Source organism: Dermochelys coriacea, chromosome 5 (assembly GCF_009764565.3).
Source record: "Dermochelys coriacea isolate rDerCor1 chromosome 5, rDerCor1.pri.v4, whole genome shotgun sequence".
In the NCBI taxonomy this organism is placed as follows: Eukaryota; Metazoa; Chordata; order Testudines; family Dermochelyidae; genus Dermochelys; species Dermochelys coriacea.
Window position 1 is genome coordinate 74183996 of NC_050072.1, and position 26491 is coordinate 74210486.

At 40.5% G+C, this 26491-nt stretch overlaps 1 long non-coding RNA gene across 1 annotated transcript; it reads right to left on the bottom strand.

The window, feature by feature from the left end:
- Window positions 1-596: 596 nt before the first annotated feature.
- LOC122460237 lies at window positions 597-19226 on the bottom strand. The gene is made up of 5 exons (XR_006281418.1): window positions 19164-19226; window positions 16063-16201; window positions 8234-8390; window positions 6610-6661; window positions 597-1414 (listed from the first exon to the last, which is right to left on the bottom strand). It is a non-coding gene; the product is annotated as an uncharacterized LOC122460237 (long non-coding RNA).
- Window positions 19227-26491: the final 7265 nt, after the last annotated feature.

Below are 26491 nucleotides of genomic sequence, written 5' to 3' on the forward strand. Positions count from 1 at the left end.
AATCGGGGCGATTGCATTTTTAGCACTAGTCTTGCAGAATTTATGCAAGGGCTTCAGCGTGAGTGTAAAATAATTGAGCCGATTATGTATCTGGTGTTAACCACCGGGTACTTCCGTCCCAGGAGTAAGGACCAGAGATCAGATCTGTACTAGCAAAAAACTACATTCATATTGTATGTTAAATTTACAGATTTGGAAAATGTTTGACACAGCTTCTATATTTCACAGGTCAACTGTAGTTCAAAAAGAAGAGTGAATCTATTTTCGAGTTCAACTACAGCTTAGTTGTTTGTACATTTTTTTTTTGCCTTTGCAATGATTAACAATAGAGAAATGTTCCTACAGAACTACAGTATTAGAACCATCTGAGTCAGAGTTGCAGTCAGAATATGGTGCTACTGTTAGTACTCACGATGTGGAAGGAAAAAATGTATCTTTGTATGAATCTCTCTGCAGATTACCGTGCCTCTTATATTTTTCCGTCTCTAATTCAACTGCTGTTGATTGAAGGCTACTGGTAATCGCCATACAGTCATCTGCAATTAACTTGATTGCACCAGATCAGTAATAACCCTGTGGATCTTTTAGACACCTGGAATAAAGGTATGCAATGTGGCCATGGCCATTCAGCACTACAGTCCCTTACTGACTAAGGGTATTGGTGTTTTGTTGTTGATTGAATGCTACCTTACTCTACTTACCCCAGTAGGTAACGGACACCCATACACTTCAGGCCCTATATTTCTCCTGTCACATATAATTGTGTTGTATCATACAAAGGAGCGATATTTTGCAGCACTTGTTTAACACACAGCTATGGAGATTGCATTATACATATTTTCATTTCTGATACCAGTTATTTGGAACGTCAAACCAGTGGCTGGTTCAAGTAGGGCTAGTTGAGGCATCCTGCTTGAATTGCCATTGTTCGAAGGATGTCAAACCACTGTATTCCTGCTGCCAACTCCATTACAATTACTACTTTAGAGGCCTGATCCAATGGCCATTGAAATCTGTGGAAAGACTACTATTGTTTTAACTGGACTGTCTGTCTTGTGTAATTTCAGTACTTCTCCAGAATGGTCACCTTTTTAGGGTGTTTCTCCAGCAGCTGAGAAAATATAGCACAGTGTAATAAAGGATTATCTGGTACAGGAACATCCTCTCCAACTCATTGAGGAATAGAAGTTTATTGATAAATTTCAATACTTCTTGAATGGGAGGACAGTAGCTAGGTGGCTGAGCCTGAGAGGGAGGAGATTTTAATGGTGAAATAAAGGCAGTGATACAGAGGATTCTCCAAATGATTAAAAGACAATCCTTCTCCTGGACACTGACTTCCTAATCCTGCAAGGGGTTGACCTCTTCTCATCCCTTTTTAGGATTGGGCCTTGAATGTCTCACAGTCCTGGAACTTAAAACAAGAAAAAAATATCAGAAAGTAGACAGATCATGTGACTGCACTCGTGACTTTCAGAGTAACACTAGCCCCTTAAACCCTAACTGAAAATCTCTGAAAGAATCCAGGGGATATAAATTTCTCCAAGCAGGAATTAAACCAGGTAAAATTCAATGGAAAATACAAGGAAGCCTCAAATTTTTATCGCTTAAACTTTAGAAAACTTGGTTATCAAGTAGTTTATTGGATTTGCACTGTTGCAGCCATCATGTACAAGATCTCCTTTGTAACTAGAACAAAAGCCATATAATCTGCAGTGAGGTCCCTATAAGTAGAAAACCCTGAAATGTAAGAACAGCAAGTTATGCTACTACTTTCTTCTCCCCTATAACCTCAACACTTCATGTTAGATCTGTGGCTGAGGTAAGTCAGGGTAAGCCCCTGCAGATTTTTGAGGGGGGACCCACAGACAAATGGTTGATATATACATATTCTCTCATGACCGAAGGAGCTGGGAGATGTTTGTTACTAGCTCAAGCTCTATTTATTTCTGGATTTAAAAATTTTCATATTGATTTATTGATCCAGGAAGACCAGAGCATGTACTTTGTTATGCTGTAAAAATGAAGAAAATCTTTTAAAAGTACTCAGTAAATTTTGTGATCTAATGATCTAATTTTTCTGCTCACATCCTTTATTCCAGTTAAACTTTTAAATAGCTGTCAACGGAATTTTTCTGCACACTGGAAATAATCTGTTCAAATTGTGGCTTTGTTAGCTAAAGAGATTTCAGGAACTGGTGCTGTTCCCAGCTGCAGAACACAAAAGCATTCACAGATGCTAACTAAATGGCCTATGCTGAAGACATTTTATTGCCTAATTGGTGTTTTTAAGAGCATTTTCCTGCTGTATTTTTCCTTTTTGTTTTTTATGATTGCAATTACATTTGATTTCTTTGTGTTGGTGATTTTTATGCATCAACTTCTGAATAGAAATTAGCAAGGAATAGGAAATGTTTCAAAATTTGAAAATAGCCATGCATGTAAATTGAGGATTGTTTCTTACAGACTGCTACCTCCAATGGTCTGAAAAAATCTTTATTCTTTCCATTACAGTGTTTCCTAATTTTCTTTGTCTGTTTCTTGCACTAATCTGATATTAGAGAGACAAGATGTACCCTGTAGTACCTGTTTTGTATTTGCTTTGCTTCATCCACTGCTGCTTTATCAACCATTCTGAGGTTTCCTTTAGTGGAGTTAGCAACTGAGAGCAGTTCAGGCTTTGAGCTGTGCAACACATCAGGCCTCAGCAAGCAAATTTATTGGGGGTCTCTCAATCATACTATGATTTCTCACCCATTTCCAGATGGCAAAGCCATATACAACAATTCACAATATATTCCCCATATGCCCCAGATTCCTTTGCACTATTTCTCACTGCACTTAGTTGGAGATGCCATGATAAACGTAGTGGTTCATAGGTATTTCTGGCATCTCAGCCCATTTCCATAGTTCTTGAGGTATCTGCTGGTGCTCCTCTTGGGGGGTCACTATGCACAGGTTGAGAACTACTGATCTAATTCCAATGGGGATCACAAGGTTGATAAGTCATTGGAGGTGGGATACAGTTCTAATTTGTCATTTATTTTGTTTGCAGTAACTGCTTCTAATTAACCAGTACTAATCAGCTAAACGCATAGAAAAGAAAAGGAGTACTTGTAGCACCTTAGAGACTAACAAATTTATTTGAGCATAGCTCACGAAAGCTTAGAGACTAACAAATTTATTTGAGCATAGCTCACGAAAGCTTAGAGACTAACAAATTTATTTGAGCATAAGCTTTCGTGAGCTATGCTCAAATAAATTTGTTAGTCTCTAAGGTGCCACAAGTACTCCCTTTCTTTTTGGGGATACAGACTAACATGGCTGCTACTCTGAAACATAGAAAAGAGTAAGACTGTCAGGATTTAGCTCTTAGTTATATCTTACTCAGGCAAACTTCCATTGCTTGCTTGATTTGGCCTTCAGTGGTAACAAAGGAAAGACATGCACTTGCTGAGAATGTGAAAATATCTTATTTGCTACCCCTCTGTTTACTTTATATGTATAGTGCATGACATTGCATTCATGACATACGATGCTACTGCATTTAGTTTACATTCTTTACCAGTGGGCAATTTTGGGGGAAGAAAGGATTTGCCAGGTAGAGGATATTTAGGCCAAAATTTACTGATTTTGGGTGCCTCTATTTTTGGATGCCCAGCCTGAGATACCTTGTGTCTGACTTCCAGAAGCACAGAGTATTTGTATCTCCACATCAGGAGATGTGGGTGCTCAGCACCTCTGAAAATCAGATCTAAGACTGTTCTCGCATATGGAGGGCACACAGCAGCTACAGGACTGGGGGAATCCAAAGGTGAGCTTTATACCACATTTGCACCCCACATCTTCAAATCAGTGGTGTGCAATTCAGCTGGACATCAGGATCTGGTCCGGGGGGGATTAATAATGGCTTCTGCTAATTCAGTTGTGCTGGCCAGTGTGACTTGAACAGAATTTTAATTAAAAAGTAGGTTTGTAAATAAAGTAATTATCTAGTCTAGAGACTTTTTTTTTTAAAGCAGTTTTAACAAACCTATGCTCCAGCCACACCACCCAGCACAGCCACAGTAGCAGAAACCAGTACCAAAAACCCTGTTTTAAAATGACTTCTTATCAGGAGGTAAAGGTTTGCCTAGTTGGGAGCCCAAATATTAACATTGTTTTATTACGTGGGTAACTGGAAAAGGCCCTTGTATAGAATAATCATGGAAACCATGCTAGCAACAACCATATTTATTTGTTGCTAGCATGATTTCTATTGTAAAGTAGGCAGAGTCTAATCAAAACAGGTTTGCTGTGTTATCTGTGACTTACGATATGCACTCTGCCCTGACATGCATAATATTCAGCCTACAAAATAGACAAAAGAAATTTTAATCCTCTTCTATGAGGCTTTGTACATTATAGTTTTATGACAAAACATACACACTATTGCTAGCATTGATATAGCTCCAGAAGTAGTAGCAAGCAGGGAAGTGCTAATGCAGACAAGGAGACAAGGTTCCCTCAGCTGCCAGCATTTTTAACACTGTCATTTGGACCTTCTCTGAGTAGGCAGAGTAGTTCAGGTTTCTACAGAGTGGTCCAGATCCTGAGGTTCATTTACTCAGTCCTTACTGAGGCAAACTCCTATGGAAAACTATGTAAGTACTTTAGGATTTAGCTTTACAATGTCCTGTCACTTTGACCCCCTTTCAAATGCCTGTAACACACCTTCTATCCACATATTAAAATGTTTACAGTGGTGCACAAGCAGTGAAGAGGAAGGATGGTTGTGAATAAGATGCTAGCCTAGGACTTTGGAAACCCAAGATTCCTGGGGCAAATCAGATAGTTGCTCTGTGGCTCAGTTTCCCCATCTCTAAAATGAGGATCACATAGTTCCCTCCCTCAAAGGGGTCTTGTGAGGATATATACATTACAAGACTGTAAGATACTCAGACACTAGGGTGATGGAGGCCATTTAAGTACCTAAGATAAATATAGGGACACATGCTCTGGGCAAGTCCAAACTCCATTCTATCCCACAGTTAATGAGTCCCTCTGTTACAGGGCCTGTGTGGGCAAGAAGTGCAAACTTTGCAGCTGCAACTCTGCAGTTAGTTCTCTCTTCAGTGACAGATTTGACATTAATAGCTCTCACTTGTCAACCCACTCAGCTATTGGCTGCACGTGGGCCTGTGAGCATCTGAAGTGATGCTCAACTGGTCACAGCTTTGCCCCTCCCATCCTCAAGAACAAACCTCAGTGTAGTAAAGGAGGACACAAAAACACAATGAAAAAATACTTTTTATTAACACTGTGACATTCTATATAACCCCCATATTCCTCATTTTTATGTAATCATAATCTTGCATATAAAGCTTGCCTTGTGAGGTATGAGGGGAAAGGTTATGGTCTGCTGAAAGTCATTTCTATATCCATATATGTATATCATTAATGCATATGCAGTTAAGAGAATTATGTTGTATGATTGTCACTAAAACATGCTGTAAGTTGGGGAGTCAGCCAGATGTTAGCTCCCCAGAGGCAACAGCAAGGAAAGTAACCAATGCCCAGGCGGGGTGTTAAACAACCTATCGACAGCCATTGTCCGGCAAGGGAGTTACAATTCAATGACTCACCTGCATGAGGCCACACCAGGGGAATTGCTCAAACTTGCAGGGAGACTCAGCAATGCCCCCCCCGCCCGACATGCCTGGACTTGTGTTCCCCCAGCACGTGGGACTGAGCTTATAAAACAGAACACAGGGGCCCCATGCTTAGCCTTTCTCCTGCCACACCTATGCTGCCAGCAACAAAGGGCTTGTCTACACTGGCAACGTTAAAGTGGCTTGTGTAGGCGTGTGGCACAGCACTGGGAGAGAGTTCTCCCAGCTCTTTAAAAAACCCACCTCCACGATGGACAAAACCTATATACTAAGGACTGTAATATCCAGTGGGGTGAGAAAAACTGCTTAATCTAGATGTTGCCCACTCTAATTGGGTTGAGAGTTTAGACTGTGTGCTTTTATTTTATTTTGGTAACTAATTCTGACTTTTTGCCTGTCATTTATAATCACTTGAAATCTATCTTTTGTAGTCAATACATTTGTTTTACTGTTTATCTTTACCAGTGAGTTTGTATGAAGTGTGTGGCAAAACTGCTCAGGTTGGCAAGGCTCATGTATTTCCATTGATGAAGTGGTGAACCAATTAATTAATTTGCACAGCTCGTCTTGAGCAGTGCAAGTGGGTATATTCCTGAGGCACAGTGATGGGAGCTGGAGGGATTTGGCTTTGGTGCCTTTCTCTGTGTGATTCATGAGTGGCTCTGGGAGCATTCATGCAATCTAGCTGGGTGTGGGGCTCCACATGCTTTTGTGCTGAATGATAATAGCACCTGGTGGGGCTTGCTGCTGGTCACTAGTAAGGCATTGTGAGAGACAGTCCAGGCTGGAGAGAGTTAAGGGGGCACAGCAGTCCCACAGTCCCAGGCTGCACCCTGGGGTCCCATCATAAGCATGTAAAAAAAGACAACACGTGCATTTTGAAAAAATTATTAAGCTGGAAACACAAAAGGAAAAAAAAATTCAAGATTTGGTAGCAGCTACCCCACAATATACTTACTATGTTGGGATGCCAGAGCTTTCACAAGATTGCCTCAGCAGCATCTGATATCCTAAAACCAGAACAAAGAAAAGGGATTACATAGCGATGTATCCATCCACCATATCCCCAAGAAAATGCATTTATCTCAACATGCTGCCCCAGCACCCACTCATTGCCCTACTGCACCCAATGAGGGAACAACTTCTGGCAGCCCAAGTGCATTAGGCAGGAGAGGAGGAGATGAAGGAACTCTCTGGGCTGGTTTAAGGGGGCTGAAAGGGGTGTCCTTCCTCAGGGACCTAGTGCCCAGACCCACTCCTATCTCTGGATCAAAGAGTGAAACCATTAGAGTTGCTACAAAACAAGGACCAGAAAAGTCAACCCAAATTAAAGACACAAAGTTACTTTAAAAAAAAAAAAGGGGGGTGGGGAGAACTGGGCTTATTTAGTTTGCAGAAGAGAAGAGTGATGGAGATTTGAAAGCAGCCTTCAACTACATGAAGGGGGATTCCAAAGAGGATGGAGCTAGGCTGTTCTCAGTGGTGGCAGATGACAGAACAAAGAGCAGTGGTCTCAAGTTGCAGTGGGGGAGGTCTAGGTTGGATATTAGGAAACACTATTTCACTAGGAGGGTGGTGAAGCACTGGAACGGGTTACCTAGGGAGGTGGTGAAATCTCCATCCTTAGAGGTTTTTATGGCCTGGCTTGACAAAGTGGTGGCTGGGATGATTTAGTGGGCATTGGTCTTGCTTTGAGCAGGGGGTTGGACTAGATGACCTCCTGAGGTCTCTTCCAACCCTAATCTTATATGATTAATGAATGAAGTCAAGCTCCTTACTTCCAAGAGATGGCAGCACTCACTGGAAGAGTGCCTAAGCATCCAGACAGGCTCGTGACCCTCTACCATCTACAATTGTGAAGTCACAGCAGGGCATAACCCCTAACCCTTATGGCCCCTTGGACAGGACAAATCCATTCAACAAATCCATTGGGATAACAAAAAAGTAAACGGGCAAATATACATTATAGATTCATAGATAAGCATTTGCTCCAAGGAATTATGGCAACAATCCACAAGTCCTGTAACACTAGCAAAAGGAAGGCATGGTTGCTGAGCACCAAGTATACCTAAATCAAGATCACTAGTGTGGATGCACTGCACTGTTACAACTAGTACTGATAATGGTACAATTCTTTATTGTAGATGAGGCTTAAGAGCTGGTCACTGTCACACTGAGTTAAGAGAAGAAGAGATTTACATTTCCTGGAGTTACTATTCCAGCTGTCTCTGGTTTGCCCACCAGATGTCATCTGAAAAACACCTAATCACTTATAGCAGCATAGAATTTCTTGATAATTTTTCTTTATAGAAACAAACAGCACATATGTTACAGTCTCTGATGTACATAATAAAATACCAATATGTAAAACCAAATGGGGTATAAAGTTTCTGAATGGAAATTTTTTAGGAGGGAGGTTAAAGTTTCCTTGATATGCAATACACAAAGAGGTTCTAAACCTTGTCCCTAACCTCCTTCCTTTTATTCTCCGTTCCACCTCACCACTACCATGCCCTAGTACCACCAAATGCCTTATAAATACTTAAGATGGACAAGAGTCTGAATATAAGTGTGCAGCTAACCCTTGGTAATTTGGTACCACATGCAACCATTCCAGTGTACCCCAGAAGTCTTTGAACTGGTTCCTATGGTATTTCAAAGGAAACTCCATTTTCCTAGTACTTCTTCATAGAAATCATATAGGAATCAAAGCAATGGTTTTGTGGAGTCTTCTGGAATCTATGGGAAAAAAGTTGCAAGTTGCTTTTCTGTAATAAAAGAGCAAACTAAGAACTGGAACATTGCTGCAAGGCATAATGCCAGAGAAAAATCAACATGAGGTGCTTTGATGGCAACAGAAATAGCTAGTTGATTGTAAATGATGAAGGACCTTGACATACTTCCAAAATGATAGTTGAAAGAGAGAGAAGTGAAATGTCACACTGATTACTAATTGTTTGCTTGTTTTGTCCGGAATAGCCCCCTCAAATGTCCATCAGCAGACACTATAACAAAGGGCATTAGTCTACTAATAAAAATAGTGTTTTTTATACAGGATTCCTGAAACTTGTTAGTCTGTCTCACATGCTGTATTAACACACTACACTTTCACACTGGAGCCAATCCAAAATTACTGTTTGTACTAATAAAGGCTGTAGATCCTGCCCTGAAACAGCTAGATCAGCAATACATATAGCCCTAAGGCCTGGATAACAGTCGGGGCAGCGAGTTATATGGGCCCATGGTGCCAGTGCTCCAGCAATATTCAGGGCCTGGGACCCGGCTCCACCAATGTTTGGGGCCGGGTCTCTCCCCTGGCCCTGCCTGCTGCCCCTGTGTGCCTCCCCTGAGCGTCCCTGCCTGCACCCTGGGCAGCGGGCAGCTGCCCTGCCACTCCACTCTTCCGGCTCCTGGAATTAACTGCCGCCGCAGGGTCCTAGCACCTCCAAACCATAGTGCCAGGTCAACCATTCTGCCTCAGATGGACGGATCCTTTCCTTTTCTGGCAGGACCCTCCACCAGCACAGGGGGCTGCAGGACCACAGTCACTGCTCCTGCTCCATGCTGGGCAAGGGGCAGCCCCATCCCCCACCCCAGTGAGGCTACAGTGAGGGGCAGCAGCAGGGGAGGAGGTGCACACGTGATGGTAGCCTGCAGCCCTCATCTCTGCACCCCAACCCTCTGCCCAAATCCCTCTCGCACCCCAAGCTCCTCATCCCCAGCCCCACCCCAGAGCCCTCTGATTTTTACGTTATTTTTAAAAATATATATCGGCTTACATGGGGGGTGGAGGGGACTTGGACCCGTTCTGGCCACCAGCAAAAATTATACAAACCTGTCACCCATGATAACAGTGTTATCCATCACAAACGGATTTGTTTCATGTCCTGCGTGTATGTACAGTACAGATCCTGCAACACAGCAAGATTGAAATCCAGGGGAACTGAGGATGCTCAGCACTTTACAATGGTTACTCAGTCCCTTGTGAAACTGAGCCTTAGTCTGCTCATTCTCATGTTCCAATTAGTTCAGGCAGGCCGGATTACCTCCCTACGACTAGAGACACAAAGAAGGCCTTCCCTGCGCTGCACCTTCATCTCAGTGTCATAACCCAGAGTATGCCCTGTCCTGCCAGTGTCTAAACAATCCGACACTCCAATTAGCTCTAGACTACTCAGTGATTATACTGCACACATCCCTTGACTTTCTCCAGATCAACACACCCCATCCCACTGGCTCCAGAAAACATTCACATAAAGCCAAGATAGTGCAATGGTTCCTCCTAGTAAAAAGGGAATGTATTCAGCTACTTGTGTAATGGTGAACTTCACAGGGTTGGCTTTTTGTATTAAACATTTTTGTACAGTTTTGCTTAAAAGTTCTTCTGCCAAGAGCCCAAGTATTAAAAGAACAGAGAAAATTACTAGGGGCCTGGAGACAGTGGCCTAGTTTCAGCAAGTATTCCTGGAGAAATTAGATGGTAGATAAGATAAAACTGACATCTACTATCCTCAGGAATATCCACTAAATTAGGCCACCATTTTCAGACTTTTGTCACCCTGTCTGTTCTCATTTTTTAAAATGATTTATTTTTAAACACAAAAGGAAGTGTCTATCAGGAAAAAAACTGCTTTATGCTTACCCAAAGTGAAAGTTGGATTTCCACAGTAAAAGTGAAGTGGAAGATCAAAAGTGAAGTGAAATACAGAATAAATTCTTTCTAGGATCTCAAATGAATAAAGGAATGCTGAATTGAAGTGCCTCATTCGCTTCTAATTTATAGCCATGTAATTGACACCAGAATTAGGCCTTTCATTAGTTCATCCTGATTCTTCCCTTTTCCCCTCTATTCCTTTTTTGCCCTTTTCCATTCTCTAAGATTTCCTTACATCTCCTCACTTGCAAGCAAGCCCAAGACTATTCTAACTCTTCTCTCTCCCCTCACTCCTCTTCCTCCAGAAAAAGAACAAGAAAGTTATTACAAATATATCTGAAGGAGAAGAACAATGGAGTATTACATATACAATAAAACATGAGAAGTACTTTGTAACTAGCATAAATTAAATCTCCAAGTTGTAAACAAATTGTTTTCAATGTGCCAAAAGCAATGCAATGCTTCAAAGCCCAATGCACAAGGAGAGCTGCGTAACAACAGTGATTCATGTTAGAGCTAACAACAGCATGGCAACCAAGAATAAAGCAGTGCTCAAGCAAAACTACAGAAAGCTTTAGGCTTAGCCAAGTCTCAACAAAGCAATAAAGCAGAGGCTCTCCCTCACACACATTTGTATACACTCTTTCAATCAGCAATCTGAGCTGCTGCAGGTAGTTAAAACTGGCACACATCTTCGACCCTCAGTCCTGTTGGACCTTCAAACCTTCCTCAGCAGCTGTTTCCTTCAGCTCTTCTTCACCATGACTCCTATCAGCTCCGATGATTCTCTAAAAACAGTGTGTCTTCATTCCTGACTAAAGTAGTCAAGCTTGGTGCACTTTGTGCCTTCTTTTTAGAAGACTTCCTTTTAAAGCACCCTCACAGGAGAGGTGCCTTCTCAATTGAAAGGTTTTGGCTGCCTAGAATCCTTTCTTCCTTCTTTTATTTAAAGGGCAAGATAGCACACCACCTCAAATCACAATGAGCAATATTCTAAACATAATAAACAAGAAGCCAGAGATAGATCAAATAATTCCTCAGCAACATCATGAAGATTTATTTGAGAAGTGTGCCCTGCAGAAAGAATTACTCCGGAGTTTGTGAAGAAAATGGCTTACAGGCAACAGCTGACCTTAACAAGAAGAGCAAAGAAAATGTGGCTGTTTTGGAATGCTATATCACAGACTGCAAAGACAGGTTTCAGAGTAGCAGCCGGGTTAGTCTGTATTCGCAAAAAGAAAAGGAGTACTTGTGGCACCTTAGAGACTAACAAATTTATTAGAGCATAAGTTTTCGTGAGCTACAGCTCACTTCATCGGATGCATTTGGTGGAAAAAACAGAGGAGAGATTTATATACACACACACACACAGAGAACATGAAACAATGGGTTTATCATACACACTGTAAGGAGAGTGATCACTTAAGATAAGCCATCACCAGCAGCAGGGGGGGGAAAGGAGGAAAACCTTTCATGGTGACAAGCAAGGTAGGCTAATTCCAGCAGTTAACAAGAATATCAGAGGAACAGTGGGGGGTGGGATGGGAGGAAGAAATACCATGGGGATTGTTTCATGTTCTCTGTGTGTGTGTATATAAATCTCTCCTCTGTTTTTTCCACCAAATGCATCCGATGAAGTGAGCTGTAGCTCACGAAAGCTTATGCTCTAATAAATTTGTTAGTCTCTAAGGTGCCACAAGTACTCCTTTTCAGACTGCAAAGAAAGATTCATCTGGCTCTGTCACTGATTTAGTACCTGATCCTACCCCCAGTAAAGTCAGTGGGAGTTTTGTCATTGACTTCATTGGGGACAGAATAAGGTCTTAAGTTTTTAATCACATGCTTTTACTTTTCTCTTTTATTTCCTAGAATGCCTCATAATAAGCCCAATAACAAAGTAATTACATTAGTAGAGACTGGAACTGAGGAGCCAATTTTTCATATTTGTTGTGTCCATAATTTGCATTACAATCACACTAAATCTGCATGCAAATAACCACTTAAGCAACTCACTGATCAATGGTGTGCATAGTTAGTGACTGCAAACCATCACAGCAATCACACCAGCAAATTGTGAGCAAACCGTTTTTGTGCAGGCATTTCTGAAGATGTCTAAAAGACCCAAATCGTGAATTTCATTTAAAATATTCTTCACAGAGACAAATCTTTGCAACTCAAAAGAAGAAACTATAAATTAAAAGTCTGCCTTTAGCAATAGTAAAGAAATATTGATACTATTCAAATCCAGGTCCAAGATTGAGCTTTAAATGGCAACAGCAATTACTAATGATCAGGGCTGTAAATGTAAAAGACGGTAGGAGAACACTTCAACCTCTCTGGCCACTCAGTAAAAAATTTAAGGGTGGCAATTTTGCAACAGAAAAGCTTCAAAAACAGACTCCAGCAAGAAACTGCTGAGCTTGAATTAATATGCAGACTAGATACCATTAACTTGGGTTTGAATAGAGACTGGGAGTGGCTGGGTCATTACATATATTGACAGGTTTCAGAGTAGCAGCCGTGTTAGTCTGTATTCGCAAATAGAAAAGGAGTACTTGTGGCACCTTAGAGACTAACAAATTTATTAGAGCATAAGCTTTCGTGAGCTACAGCTTATGCTCTAATAAAAAAATTCGTGAGCGAAAGCTTATGCTCTAATAAATTTGTTAGTCTCTAAGGTGCCACAAGTACTCCTTTTCTTTTTACATATATTGAATCTATTTTCCTAAAGTTAAGTAGCCTCACACCTTCTTGTCAACTGTCTAAATGGGCCATCTTGATTATCACTACAAAGGTTTTTTTCTCCTGCTGATAATAGCTCATCCTAACTAATTAGCCCCTCACAGTTTGTATGGCAACTTCCAATTTATCTGTATGTGTATATATATATATATATCTTCTTACTGTATGTTCCATTCTATGCATCCAATGAAGTGGGCTGTAGCCCACAAAAGCTTATGCTATAATAAATTTGTTAGTCTCTAAGGTACCACAAGTACTCCTGTTCTTTTTTCTGGAGGCAATAGGCATTATCAGGACAGGATTATATTCCTAACAGCTCACTAGCACCGTATTTCAATGTGACTAGTTTGGAATGTAAGGATGTGACCTTTCGCTTCCCAGCTTCTGGCTGCCTCTGCTGCTTAGCCAAAGGCCTTATCCTAAGCACAGGGCCTCAGACTGTCACAGTAAGAGAAGGTCCTTACACTGGCAGACAGTGATTTTGATTCTTTCTTTTATACCTCTATAACTAGCTAAGTGATAAGAATACACCTAAATTCTTAGAGTATAGGCTTTTACAGATAGGCCTGAATATCTATATCCTAACAGGTATGTCTACACTGCCATCAGAGGTGTGACTGCAGCTCAGGCAGGCATTCCCATGCTAGCTTTAATCTAGCTAGAGCTGCTAAAAATAGCAATGAATGTGTGTAGCAGTGCAGGCTGTACAAGCCCACCCAGAATCCTAGGTACATACTTACATTGCTAGCTTAGTTTGAGGTCTGTGCCTGTCTTCACTGCTATTTATAGCCACACTAGCTAGATTAAAGCTAGCCCTGGTATGCCTACCACAGATGCAATCACATCTCTGATCGCAGTGTAGACATACTATAAGTGTCAGACAAGCATTTCAGGTATCCGAATCGGAACTGGAAACACCACTTTTCTCCAGCATAGAGAGGGATGAAAAATAGTGGGCCAGATCCTCCCTGGGTGTAAATCTGTGTCACTCCATTGTCCTTAGTGAACCTTTGCCAATGTATAGTCCTGGAGGGTCTATTTTCTGAATTGTTTGGGTGGACTAATGCCACAGTCAATGAGTATTCTTGAGCCAAATCAACTCCAATAACAAGACTGTGTTCTCACTGTTTTTTCATTATGTCGGAGATGTGTCCCTTTCAAAGCAGAAAATGAACATAGGTCAAAGCAGCATTTTTGGCTAACCCCCAAATGTCACCAAAAAGAGTTGTGTGTCAAGCTGATGTTTTCACTGGAAATGAAGAGAGCATCAAGATGTACCAAATACATCAGCCTACATTGGAGGAGCATATTTCCTTGACATGCATAATATGATATCCAATACATAGGGAACTGTAAGTAGCTAGAATAGAGCAGAGGCAGCATGATACAGTGAATAAGAAATATGACTGGGAATCACAAGATTTGGATTCTATCTCCAACTCTGCTACTGAATTGCTGTGTGACCTGGCACAAATCACAATCTTTGTGTGCACCCCTCCCCATCTTTACCATGGGGAAAAATACCTTTCTTTGTGAAGCATTGTGAAAGCTATGGATGGAAAATGTTGTGTAATTACTAAACATCATTATTGTTGCATATTTATGTTGTTCTCCTTAAAATAAGAGCCTCAACTTTATTTAATTATGTGGATTGAAATATAAATACACCAAATAATTTTGAATATTGTTGGCAGTTTCCCTCTCACTTTAGTGACATTGTGTTATCTGATTAATATCTCTGTATTACTTGTCAGACATATGTCTGAAACACATTGTGCAGAAGATACATTGCCCCAGACAAACATGCAGTCTGTGGTCAGTAGTCTCTCCATTTTAACTAGCATGTATCATAAACTCTCTGTGAAACAACAGCAGTTAGTTATATAATCTGCAGAAACTTCTTGTGACTGAAAAGCCATTGTAGGACATGGCAGCGACTGTGAAGTATGCTCATTTGCCCCATCACAGCACTGACAGGATGTTGTAGCAGACTGAATTATATGGTCAGTCACCCGGTATTCTGCAAAGTTGATCAAATAGTCAGGAAAGATGAGGGACTGTAAGCCTGATTCTCCTCTCACTTATACTGGTGTAAATCAGGAATAACTCCAATGATTACACTGGGATAAGTAAGAGGAGATGCTATCTGGCTATGAAACGTATCTTGGAAGATGAGTGGGGAGGGGGTATGAGCAACCAGGCCATCTGTTGCATAGCTCACTGATAGCTTTAGCCAAAATGTGTTGAGCACTATACTGTACCGCTTTAGGACCTGTTAATCAGGTGAGACAGTTAATAGGGAATCACAAGGATAATGGGTCAGCAGAAATGCAGCGGATAAAAGTAATTATTTGTAGTGAGCTGAATACAAGTGTGGACTGGAATCTAAAGACTGCAACCAGAAGGCTAGCAGTTTAAATGCAGGGTAAAGCAATATACTCACAGAGCCAGTTGCTAAATAGGTCTGTGGTGATGTCCGTGACACTGCTTGATGGCGTGTACAGGTGTCAGTTTTTCACATTTCCCATTCATGCTAAACACAATAGTCCTCACACCATTAATACTATGGATGTTTCTAGTGGCAGGTATTATGGGTCTGATTCTTCTCTCATTTATATCAATTTCAAATCAGGAGTGATTTTAGTTTGCACTTGTGTAAGAGAAGAACCAGGTCCTGCAGATTTGGTCCAGGCTCACACTATGACCCTCTTTGTGCTGTTTTGGCAGCACAAAGGGGCTTTAATGTTCTACATGGATAACTGAGGACTGTCTCATGCTGGCACTATCCCACTCACTGTCATTTTCCCTAGAATAATAGGTGTGGTGAGGACATGCCAGTAGTGAAAGGGGGTATAGCTTCAGTGCTCTGCCCTTGGGATCCAGCACAAGGTGTCATAATTTGGAGTTGCCTTCAGGCTGTTCCAAGTTACATCCAGGGCTAAACTACTCCCTGAGCAGTCCTGGTGGCATGAGAAGTACAAAGACAAATTAAAACTAACTTTGCCCCAATCCTACCTTCCATCCCAAAATAGTTATCTGATATGTTCACTTCAGCTCTTGGTATCCACGTACTACTGAACCAGCTGCTAGACTTCTAGGCCTGCTTTCCTTTCCAAAGGCACATGGCTGTAGAGCACCTAGACCCTTCTCGATGCTGTATAAATAAAACAACAGTAACAAATTACTGAAACAAAACACCATTCAGACTGACAACTTGCATCATCAAAGCCTATGTTAAAAAAGGTATTAAACTGATAGCAGAGGACTGCAGTATTTCATTTGGTAATGTGTCCTAGATTTGAAGATGATAGGATTGGAATTTGGAAAACATCTTTCAGGCCATCTAATTCAAGCTGAAAAGGACCTACACTATCAACTTATCAACATTTTCCTCTGAATCCTTTAGTGATTGTGCTGCAACATCCTCACCATTAGGCACTGTTCTACTCTGCCTTATCTTCTCAACAGAAAGCTTTTCCTAATATCCAAGCCAAATTATTTCCCCCCGCCCCAACTTGACTCATTTTATCAATCCATTCCACTATGAATAATGTTCTCCCCTCTTCTATACCATCTCCTTTCAGTTAATTAAGAAGAGTGATGTCCACTTCCATTAAATATAGTTTTCCTAGGAGGAGCAAATATAGATCCTTCAGTCTCTCCTTGTAAGTTAGAGTCTCAAGACCATTTATCATTTGTGTTGCCCTTCTTTGAACTTTACCTTTTGCATTGTAAGATTGTTTGTTTTGTTTCTGCAACGAAGTGAGCTGTAGCTCACGAAAGCTTATGCTCTAATAAATTTGTTAGTCTCTAAGGTGCCACAAGTACTCCTTTTCTTTTTACCAATACATAGAGAATTTATAAAAAGTTTATCAAGTCAAACAGCCATTTGCTAGGTCTTGGGGACATCTCAAATGATTATATGATTGGATCCTTCATTTCTACCTATGCTCTGTATTGTTCTTTATGCTTAGAGCATCCTGATTCTCTGACCCAGCCCAACTTTAGTTTAGACCCCCTTGCAGGCTTTAGATTCATGGATTCCAAGTCCAGAAGGAACTATTGTGATTATCTCGTCGGGCCACAGAACTCTCCAAAATAATTCTTAGAGCAGATCTTTTGGAAAACATCCAATCTTGATTTTAAAATGATCAGTGATGGGGAATCCACTATTGGTTAAAAATGTTTGCATTATTTCCAGTATAAATTTCTTTACCTTCACCTTCCAGCCATTGAATTGTGTTATATATTTCTCTGCTAGATTGAACAGCCCATTATTAATTTTTTTTCCATATAGGTGCTTATAGACTATGATGGCTCTGAACCCACTGAGGATCTCCTATTCATGGAGAGTCCCCAGCTGGGAGTATATGGGTGGTTTCTACTCTTTTTGCATCACTCAACTGGCACAAAAGGAACAGAGTGTGGTGGTGAATCTGTCCCATTATCTTACACATCTTTACATTAAAGACCTGAAGTCAGAGCTTCCTGTACGGTAAGGGTGCTTTGTATCATGCCTTAAAGCTACTTGAACAGGCCCTGGAGGATTTACCCAATGTTGGGGGATCCTCAGGTGGCACAGAGCTGCCATAGTGGCTCCTATGAGTTCCTTTTTTCCTGGCTGATGATGCAGAGGATGTGGCTGGGGAAAAGCTAGCTTGTCTGGAGCATCTCTATGCACTGACTGCCAAAGTGTTGACTTAGGGATATAAGCAGCTGGTGCAAAAATGAACAGTCCTGAAGTTGATCTACTATATGACGGGAAGCAGCCTGATGGCTGGACATCCACAGGAAAAGCACAGCTCATCTGCAGCTCAGGGTTTGGGGAACTCCTTTCCACCCTAGTCTCAATCCATCCTCTTTGTGAACACAATGCATATAAGTTAGACTTCTAACATCCAGGTTATTCCTGTGCACCCTGTTTCCCCCCAACCAGCTCCATTTACACATTACTGCATGAGCAAAACTGTGTGGAACTGTGTGTCCGCAAATAGCAAGCCCCAAATATCCTCTCACAAATTAGTCTGACAAATTTTCAAACTAGAGCCATCTTTTTCCCCCGTATGCTACCAGGCTTTATATCTACAAATTTAATCTTTGTCAAATTTATAGTCTGCAGGATCCAGCCCTTGGTGTAACCACTTAAACACACAGTTAGCTTTACTCACTTGAGTGGTCCCCATTACTAACATGAGTAAAGTTATGCACATGCAATAAATATTTGCAAGGTTGTGCCCCAATTTATTAATGTATAACACCAGTCACAGTACAGATCCTTAACGGACCTCTCTTGGGTACATCTGACCATTCTGATTTAATACCGTTGATAATAAGCTTATCTATCATCCCTTTATTTTCTTACCTGGATGTTATACAATAAGGTTATGTCCCTATGAGCTTCCTCTGTAGTAATGTACCTTACTAAAATCCAAGTAAATTACTGTCTGCCTACCCCCTTGTTCTTATCCATCTGGTCTGTTGCTGTACCTTACAAGCCCTGTTGAAGGGGATAGTTTAATTCTTTTAATCTGTATTTTTACAGAGGGTAGCTTTCAGCTATATTTTGAAGATGTGGAAAATGAATAAAAATTCAAAAAAGGTATTTTATCTTATTTCAACCTGAGTTTTATTGTCCCCTAAAAGAATGACTGAGATATTTATAAATATCCCAGAGGTGCTTCTGAAGAAAAACAAAGCCATCTGCTGGGGTCATGATCGGCAATTAGGGGAATTCAGCAGCCAGGGAATCTACGCTTATTGTCTGTGTCTTCTCAGTGCAGCTCCTGAGAATTAATACAGAAGAATTATTGCCAAACAAAATACACAAACATCAAGCTTTTTCACATCCATTCCACTTGCCTAGCTGATGTTGTAGCAGACTGGTAACAGCTAGGGTTTGGTCAGAAGTTGTTCTGTAGTGATATCAAACCAGGCTATATTTCTCACTGCAGTAAATCCACCTTAAGCAAGCACCCCAGGGACAGAAAAAAATGTTTGCATACTTGAGGGTAGTCTCCCAATAAAGTAAAATTGTACTAAATGGGTGAGATCCTGGTCTGTGCTGTGCCTGCTTTCCACAACACAGCTAACACAAAGTACTCGTAAAGTGTGCATACCTGGACCTGGGATGATCACTCCAATGGGGGTTCTTTCAGTGTGATTGAGCTGGAATAGCAGCTCCTATTAGAACTAGACAAAAAAAACATTGATAGAATGGTTTCTTAGGTCCAAGATGTATATAAAGAGAGACTACCACCACACCACCGCTCTCTCTCTCTCAAAATTTTTCAAAAGATCTTGGTTTTGTTCTGATGAAGAACAAAAACATTTTGAAAACTCAAAACATTTCATGAAACAGAATTCTTATTTTCTAGCCATCCCTAGTTCCTATACCACTTGCTTCTTCCTGCAACCAGTGTAGGGGGTACAGATAGAAAAAGTAGGCATGCTTGTGTTATTAACAGTCAGTGCAACATACAGCAGGTCTAATTGTTCCTTTCTGCTGTGTGCTGCCTGGTTTTTATGACAATCACTGGATCCTACACATCACTATCAGCTTTTGCTGAACTCATCTAAATTACACACACAGAGTTCTCTGGGGGTGAGGGCGGGGGGTTAATATTCAGCAGGCTTTGGGGAACACCAACTCAGCAACTTGAAAGTTTGGCCATTAAATGACACATCATGTAACTCTTCAAATGTATTTCACTCACTTAAACAGAAATTAAAAGGTACAGTGATTAGAGTGAAATCCCTGCAAGCTGCATGGACACTTTTCAAAGACACCATAATAGAGGCTCAACTTAAATGAATACCCCAAATTAAAAAACACAGTAAAAGAGCTATAAAAGAGCCACCGTGGCTTAACCACCATATAAAAGAAGTAGTGAGAGATAAAAAGGCATCTTTTAAAAAGTGGAAGTCAGATCCTAGTGAGATAAATAGAAAGGAGCATAAACACTGCCAAATTAAATGTAAAAATGTAATAAGAAAAGACAAAAAGGAGTTTGAAGAACAGCAAGCCAAAAACTCAAAAGGTAATAAAATGTTTTTTAAGTACATCAGAAGCAGGAAGCCTGCTAAACAATCAGTGGGGCCCCTGGACAATCGAGATACAAAAAGAGCACTTAAAGATGATACAGTCATCACAGAGAAACTAAATGAATTCTTTGCATCAGTCTTCATGGCTGAGGATGTTAGGGAGATTCCCAAACCTGAGCCGTCTTTTGTACGTGACAAATCTGAGGAATTGTCACAAATTGAAATGTCACTAGAGGAGGTTTTGGAATTAATTGAGAAACTTTACAGTAACAAGTCACTGGGACCAGATGGCATTCACCCAAGAGTTCTGAAAGAACTCAAATGTGAAATTGTGGAACTATTAGCTATGGTTTGTAACCTGTCCTTTAAATCAGCTACTGTACCCAATGACTGGAAGATAGCTAATGTAACAAAAATATTTAAGAAGGGCTCTAGAGGTGATCGTGGCAATTTATAGACCGGTAAGTCTAACGTCAGTACTGGGCAAATTAGTTGAAACAATAGTAAGGAATAAAATTGTCAGACACATGGAAGAACATAAATTGTTGCGCAAAAGTCAACATGGTTTCTGTAAAGGGAGATCATGTCTTACTAATCTATTAGAGTTCTTTGAGGGGGACAGCAAATACGTGGACAAGGGGGATCCAGTGGACATAGTGTACTTAGATTTCCAGAAAGCCTTTGACAAAGATCCCTCACCAAAGGCTCTTACGTAAATTAAGTTGTCCTGGGATAAGAGGGAAGATCCTTTCATGGATTGAGAACTGGTCAAAAGGCAGGGAACAAAGGATAGGAATAAATGGTAAATTTTCAGAATGGAGAGGGGTAACTAGTGGTGTTCCCCAAGGGTCAGTCCTAGGACCAATCCTATTCAACCTATTCCTAAATGATCTGGAGAAAGGGGTAAACAGTGAGGTGGCAAAGTTTGCAGACGATACTAAACTGCTCAAGATAGTTAAGACCAAAGCAGACTGTGAAGAACTTCAAAAAGATCACGCCAAACTAAGTGATTGGGCAACAAAATGGCAAATGAAGTTTAATGTGGATAAATGTAAATTAATGCACATTGGAAAAAATAACCCCAACTATACATACATTATGATGGGGGCTAATTTAACGACAACTAATCAGGAGAAAGATCTTGGAGTCATTGTGGATAGTTCTCTGAAGACATCCACGCAGTGTGCAGCGGCAGTCAAAAAAACAAACAGGATGTTAGGAATCATTAAAAAAGGGATAGAGAATAAGATGGAGAATATCTTATTGCCCTTATATAAATCCATGGTATGCCCACATCTTGAATACTGTGTACAGATGTGGTCTCCTCATTTCAAAAAAGATATACTGGCATTAGAAAAGGTTCAGAAAAGGGCAACTAAAATGATTAGGAGTTTGGAATGGGTCCCATGAGAGGAGAGATTAAAGAGGCTAGGACTTTTCAGTTTGAAAAAGAGGAGACAAAGAGGGGATATGATAGAGGTATATAAAATCATGAATGGTGTGGAGAAAGTGAATAAGGAAAAGTTATTTACTTGTTCCCATAATATAAGAAGTAGGGGCCACCAAATGAAATTAATGGGTAGCAGGTTTAAAACAAATAAAAGGAAGTTTTTCTTCACTCAGCGCACAGTCAACCTGTGGAACTCCTTGCCTGAGGAGGTTGTGAAGGCTAGGACTATAACAGGGTTTAAAAGAGAAGTGGATAAATTCCTGGAGGTTAAGTCCATTAATGGCTATTAGCGAGGATGGGCAAAGAATGGTGTCCCTAGCCTTTGTTTGTCAGAGGGTGGAGATGGATGGCAGGAGAGAGATCACTTGATCATTACCTGTTCGGTTCACTCCCTCTGGGGCACCTGGCATTGGCCACTGTGGTAGACAGGATATTGGACTGGATGGACCTTTGGTCTGACCCAGTATGGCCATTCTTATGTTCTTAAGTACTATATTAAAAAAGTAGGAGCAAACTATTCAAAGAAGAAAATATGCAGGCTCTTAAGATGGCCCTTTTTGGATAAGGTTTGGATTGAGATTTTAGTCATTATGCAAGGTTTTTTGTATCTGAGCACCTGAGTACATAACAGATATAACAAGGAACTTTACAAAACTGCACGATTTATTCCAATTGTATATCAGCACTTACAGTAGTGGAAAGGGGAATACAAGAAGAGACAAAATATGAAGATTAAAGTACAGAAAAGGAGAAAGATTATTTTACAGAGCAGCCATGGAGTTCAAAGAAAGACAGTGATTATGATATACCAAATGATGAAATCAAGATCCCTTTTATTATATAGATTCTGATCTTGTGAGGAATAAAATTTTGGATATTGCCTCACGGAGAAGCAGCTGTTCTACATGTGTATCAGATATATTGTCCACTGAATGTCAGCTATGCAGTGCAAAGAGTTATTGAGGATTATACCGGAATAAAAGTAAGGCATTTTTCTTAAATTAATATTTTAAATCTTAGTTAGACTCAGAAATGCCAGGTTTTTTATGGGGTGGGGCTTAGATGTTAGATATTATCATGAGCAAAAGAGTCCTTAATGGATATTTTAATTCTTGCATACCAGCTGCTCAGTTTTCCTACTACAACAAATCTATGGCTGCATCATAGTTGTCACCTATTGCACAAGCCTGCACAATGGAAAGTAGAATCAACTTAGGCTGTTTTGTTCCAAAACCAAAGGCTCAACTGTTTGAATGATAAAATATTTTCCCTTGACTATCAGCAGTAGTAGTACAGTTTATATCTTACATAGGCCAAGCTCTAGTGGGCACTAGTCCCTGTACAATATACATTCCACTAGCATGAAGACCAGAATTAGTAGTGGACTCACCAAAACAGTCAGTGGGAAGCAGTTAAATATGCATTTTCCTTTGAAGCATTTCCTCTGAAATGTCCAAATGACAGTGACACAGCAATAGCAGTATTACAGATTTTATACATTTTCAGCAGAACTACTCCAAAAATTATGCAGAGAGGAAACATATTAATGCCATATGCAGGCTATCTTAAGTATATTTAATCTAGTCTGCAAGCACTTTGGTACATACAGAATTAGGGGGTTACCTCCCATTACCTTCATAATTGTCCATGGCATATTAACAAAATAAAATCCATAATAGATTTTCTCTCCTAAAATGAAGTCATTATAAAGACCAAAATAAACAATTTAAAGTTGCAAAATAAGTCCTTGGATCTTCAATAGCAAACAGGTGGGGTTGTTTATTAATTAATAACATCCTAATATTATATAGGACAACCAGAGGTCTGGGGGTTGTGGGGGGGCCGCAAGGAGGTTTCAGAGGGTCTGCCAAAATAAACCAGTGAGAGTTAGACTCACTGGGGCCCAGGGCAGAAAGCTGAATCCCGAGCTGCGTTCCTTGGGGCTGAAGCTGAAGCTCAAGTCCTTCCTCCCTGGACTGAAGCCCAAGCCTGAGCAACTTAGCTTTGCGGGGCCCCTGTGGTGTGAGGCCCTGGGCAACTGTTCTGTTTGCTACCCCCTAATGCCGGCCCTGGCTTTTAATATACTGAAAAACAGTTGTTGTGGCACTGGTGGGCTATGGCATTTTTATAGCATGTTGGGGGGAAGCAGGGGATCAGAAGATAAAAGTTGAGAACCCCTGGTATAGGAGACAGTGTTCCCCAGTTTATGTGCTCACCTCTCTTAGGATATCATATACTCTGCATAAGCAGCCCCCTGGAAACCCCATATCCACCCCATCATATAATTATATTTCATACAAAGCATGTGATGTAAGATATCATATGAAAGGTTATGTTCTGCTGAAACCCATTGTTCTGTCAAAATATGTATATCGTTAGTGTGTATGAAGTTATGAAATTTTGCTGTATGGTTGCTATTGAAATATATTGTAAGTTTGGGAGTCTCCCACTGCTCCTTCTCCAGTAACAACACAGGAGGTGATCCACAACCTGGAGAGTGTTAAACAACCATTAATCAGAAGGGGAGTTGTAAACTAGGGATCTAAAATTCTGTAAGAGAGTTGTGCAAGCATCACACAATGGGGGATTGCTCAACTCTGTGACTCAGCTAAGCCCATCAGGACATGTCTGGGCTAGTGTTTTCCAGGCACATTGTCTGAGGATATAAAATAGGTCAAAACATGATGCCACTGTCTCCTTTCTCCTACCCACCTATGCTGGAAGCAACAAGAATGCTGGGAAGACAGAGACTTGAACTGAGGAGACTGGTCCCAGGCTTAACGGGGAAGTCCATGTATTAAGAACTATAACAGCTACTAGGGTGAGAAAACCGTTTGATCCAAATACCGTCTAGTCTAATAAGGGTTAAGATTTAGACTGTGCGCTTACCTTTTATTTTCTTTGGTAACGATCTCTGAACTTTTGTGCATACCACTTGTAATCACTTAAAATCTTTCTTTCTGTAGTTAATAGGTCTGTTTTATATTTTATCTAAAACAGTGTGTTCTGGTTGAAATGCTAGGTAAATCTTACCTCAGTTTACAAAGGCTAGTGTGTGTCCTCTCCACATCGAGGGAAGGGCAGACTGGGTAATAAACTTATACTGGTCAGGCTTCTGACCAGGGCAAGATGGTACAGTTCTAGGGTGCAAGGCTTGGGGGTAGGGAGATTTGCTGATGCTTTTCTCTGTGTGATTTGTGAGTGGCTCAGGGATCATTCATGCAATTTAGCTGGGGTGTGGGACTCCACAAGCTGTTGGGCTAAGTGATAGTGCCTGGAGGGGTTTGCTGCTTGTCACTAGCAAAGAACTGAGACAGCCCAGGCTGGAAAGTTAAGGGGAACAGCAGTACCCAAGTTCCAGATTGTACCCCAGGGATCCTGTCACAGATCTCCAATAGCAAGAAGGTGGGGTTTATTATTAATTGTTATATAACATCCTGATATGGTATAGGAGACAATGTTCGCCACTTTACGTGCACACCTCTCCGAGGATATCATACACTCTGCATATGGGGCTAAGTATATTACAGTTGTATGAATAGTCAATGTACTATGACTAGGCAAGTTCAGTGTTGTTGTCCACCTTGTCTGTTTTGTTAGGCCTGAATGTTTTAATTTTCTTGGCTTTGTTTCAAGTCCACATATTAAAAGTCTTTTTTGAAACTTTTGTTGAAGGATAATAAGATCAGAGCTTACTCATTAAACCATGATTTCAAAACAAAAATCTAATGTAATGATCTAACATTTGTTGTAAAAATACACCCAGGAACTCCTAATCATGAACTATAGCAGTACCAGAAAGCAGCGGAAACTATTGCTCTAACTTCTGTTTTATTTTTATACTGTTACAGCTTTAACAAACATGTTAACTTCTGGCTCAAAAAAACTAGTTTATCCCTTGAATTAAGGTCATGAGAGACAGTTTATGAGACAGACAAGATAAGGGTTCCCACCACAGTGAAAATATAAGCACCTCTGGATACTGTGTGGAAAATCCATTAATGGTAATGCATGAGCCTTCTGAAGGGTTTCCATAGGGAGAAAAGGAAGGCAAAGGCTAGTGGTAAGAAACTTCCCCCATGAAAGATGATAACCTACCACAATGTAGAGGCATTGTCGCCAGCAAATGCTAGAGCCAGAGACTGCAAACACACACATGAGTAGTTCCATTGATTTCAAACTGAGAGTTTATAGGAGGGAGGATTTTCAGGATCAGGTTCTTATGTTGGTCACAGACACTAAAGGTAGGAACAAAGCCAGTTAAAGTCATCTTGTTATTTTCAACTGCCTAGGGAATAAAATAATCAAAAATTGGGCTGTATAAGCTAAGCAAGTCCAGAGTAGAATCCTTTGTGCTGCTGTTGGAGTCTGTAACTAGTACAATGACTGCCAGAGACACATGACTCTGGCCAACAAATGGCCTGAAATAGTTGTCAAAACTGATAAATAGAGTGGAAACGTGCTAAGAACATAAACTTGACAGATATATTCTTACAGGTCTATTCTTTTAACAGATGTTCATAAAAGAGGGCTCCATTGTCCTGTAATGTGTGTTGTGAATGGTATTTAGTTATTTAACACACATATGTCTTTAAGAGATAGAGAAAGAAATACAGTTTCTATTTTACCATCTGGAGTCCAGTAAGTTTTATTCTTGTATCAGGTTTATTTCATTCTTGATAAACAGTTGCCTCATTATACTTCTAAGCAGCTTTCAGTTTATGGCACAAAGCAATATGGTCCAATTTATACTTTTAACAGATATTCTTTAAATTAGCCCTTATTTAAAATCACCCTTGACTATTCAGAGCCTTTTTTCCTTATAAAGTGGCCTCAATACTTCTTGGAGTGGAATAATTTGTGAAATATAAAGGCATAGGTGAATGTCAACACTTTGACCTTCATACTTATGAGGCAATGGACTCACTGGTACTCTTATGATTATGATAACCT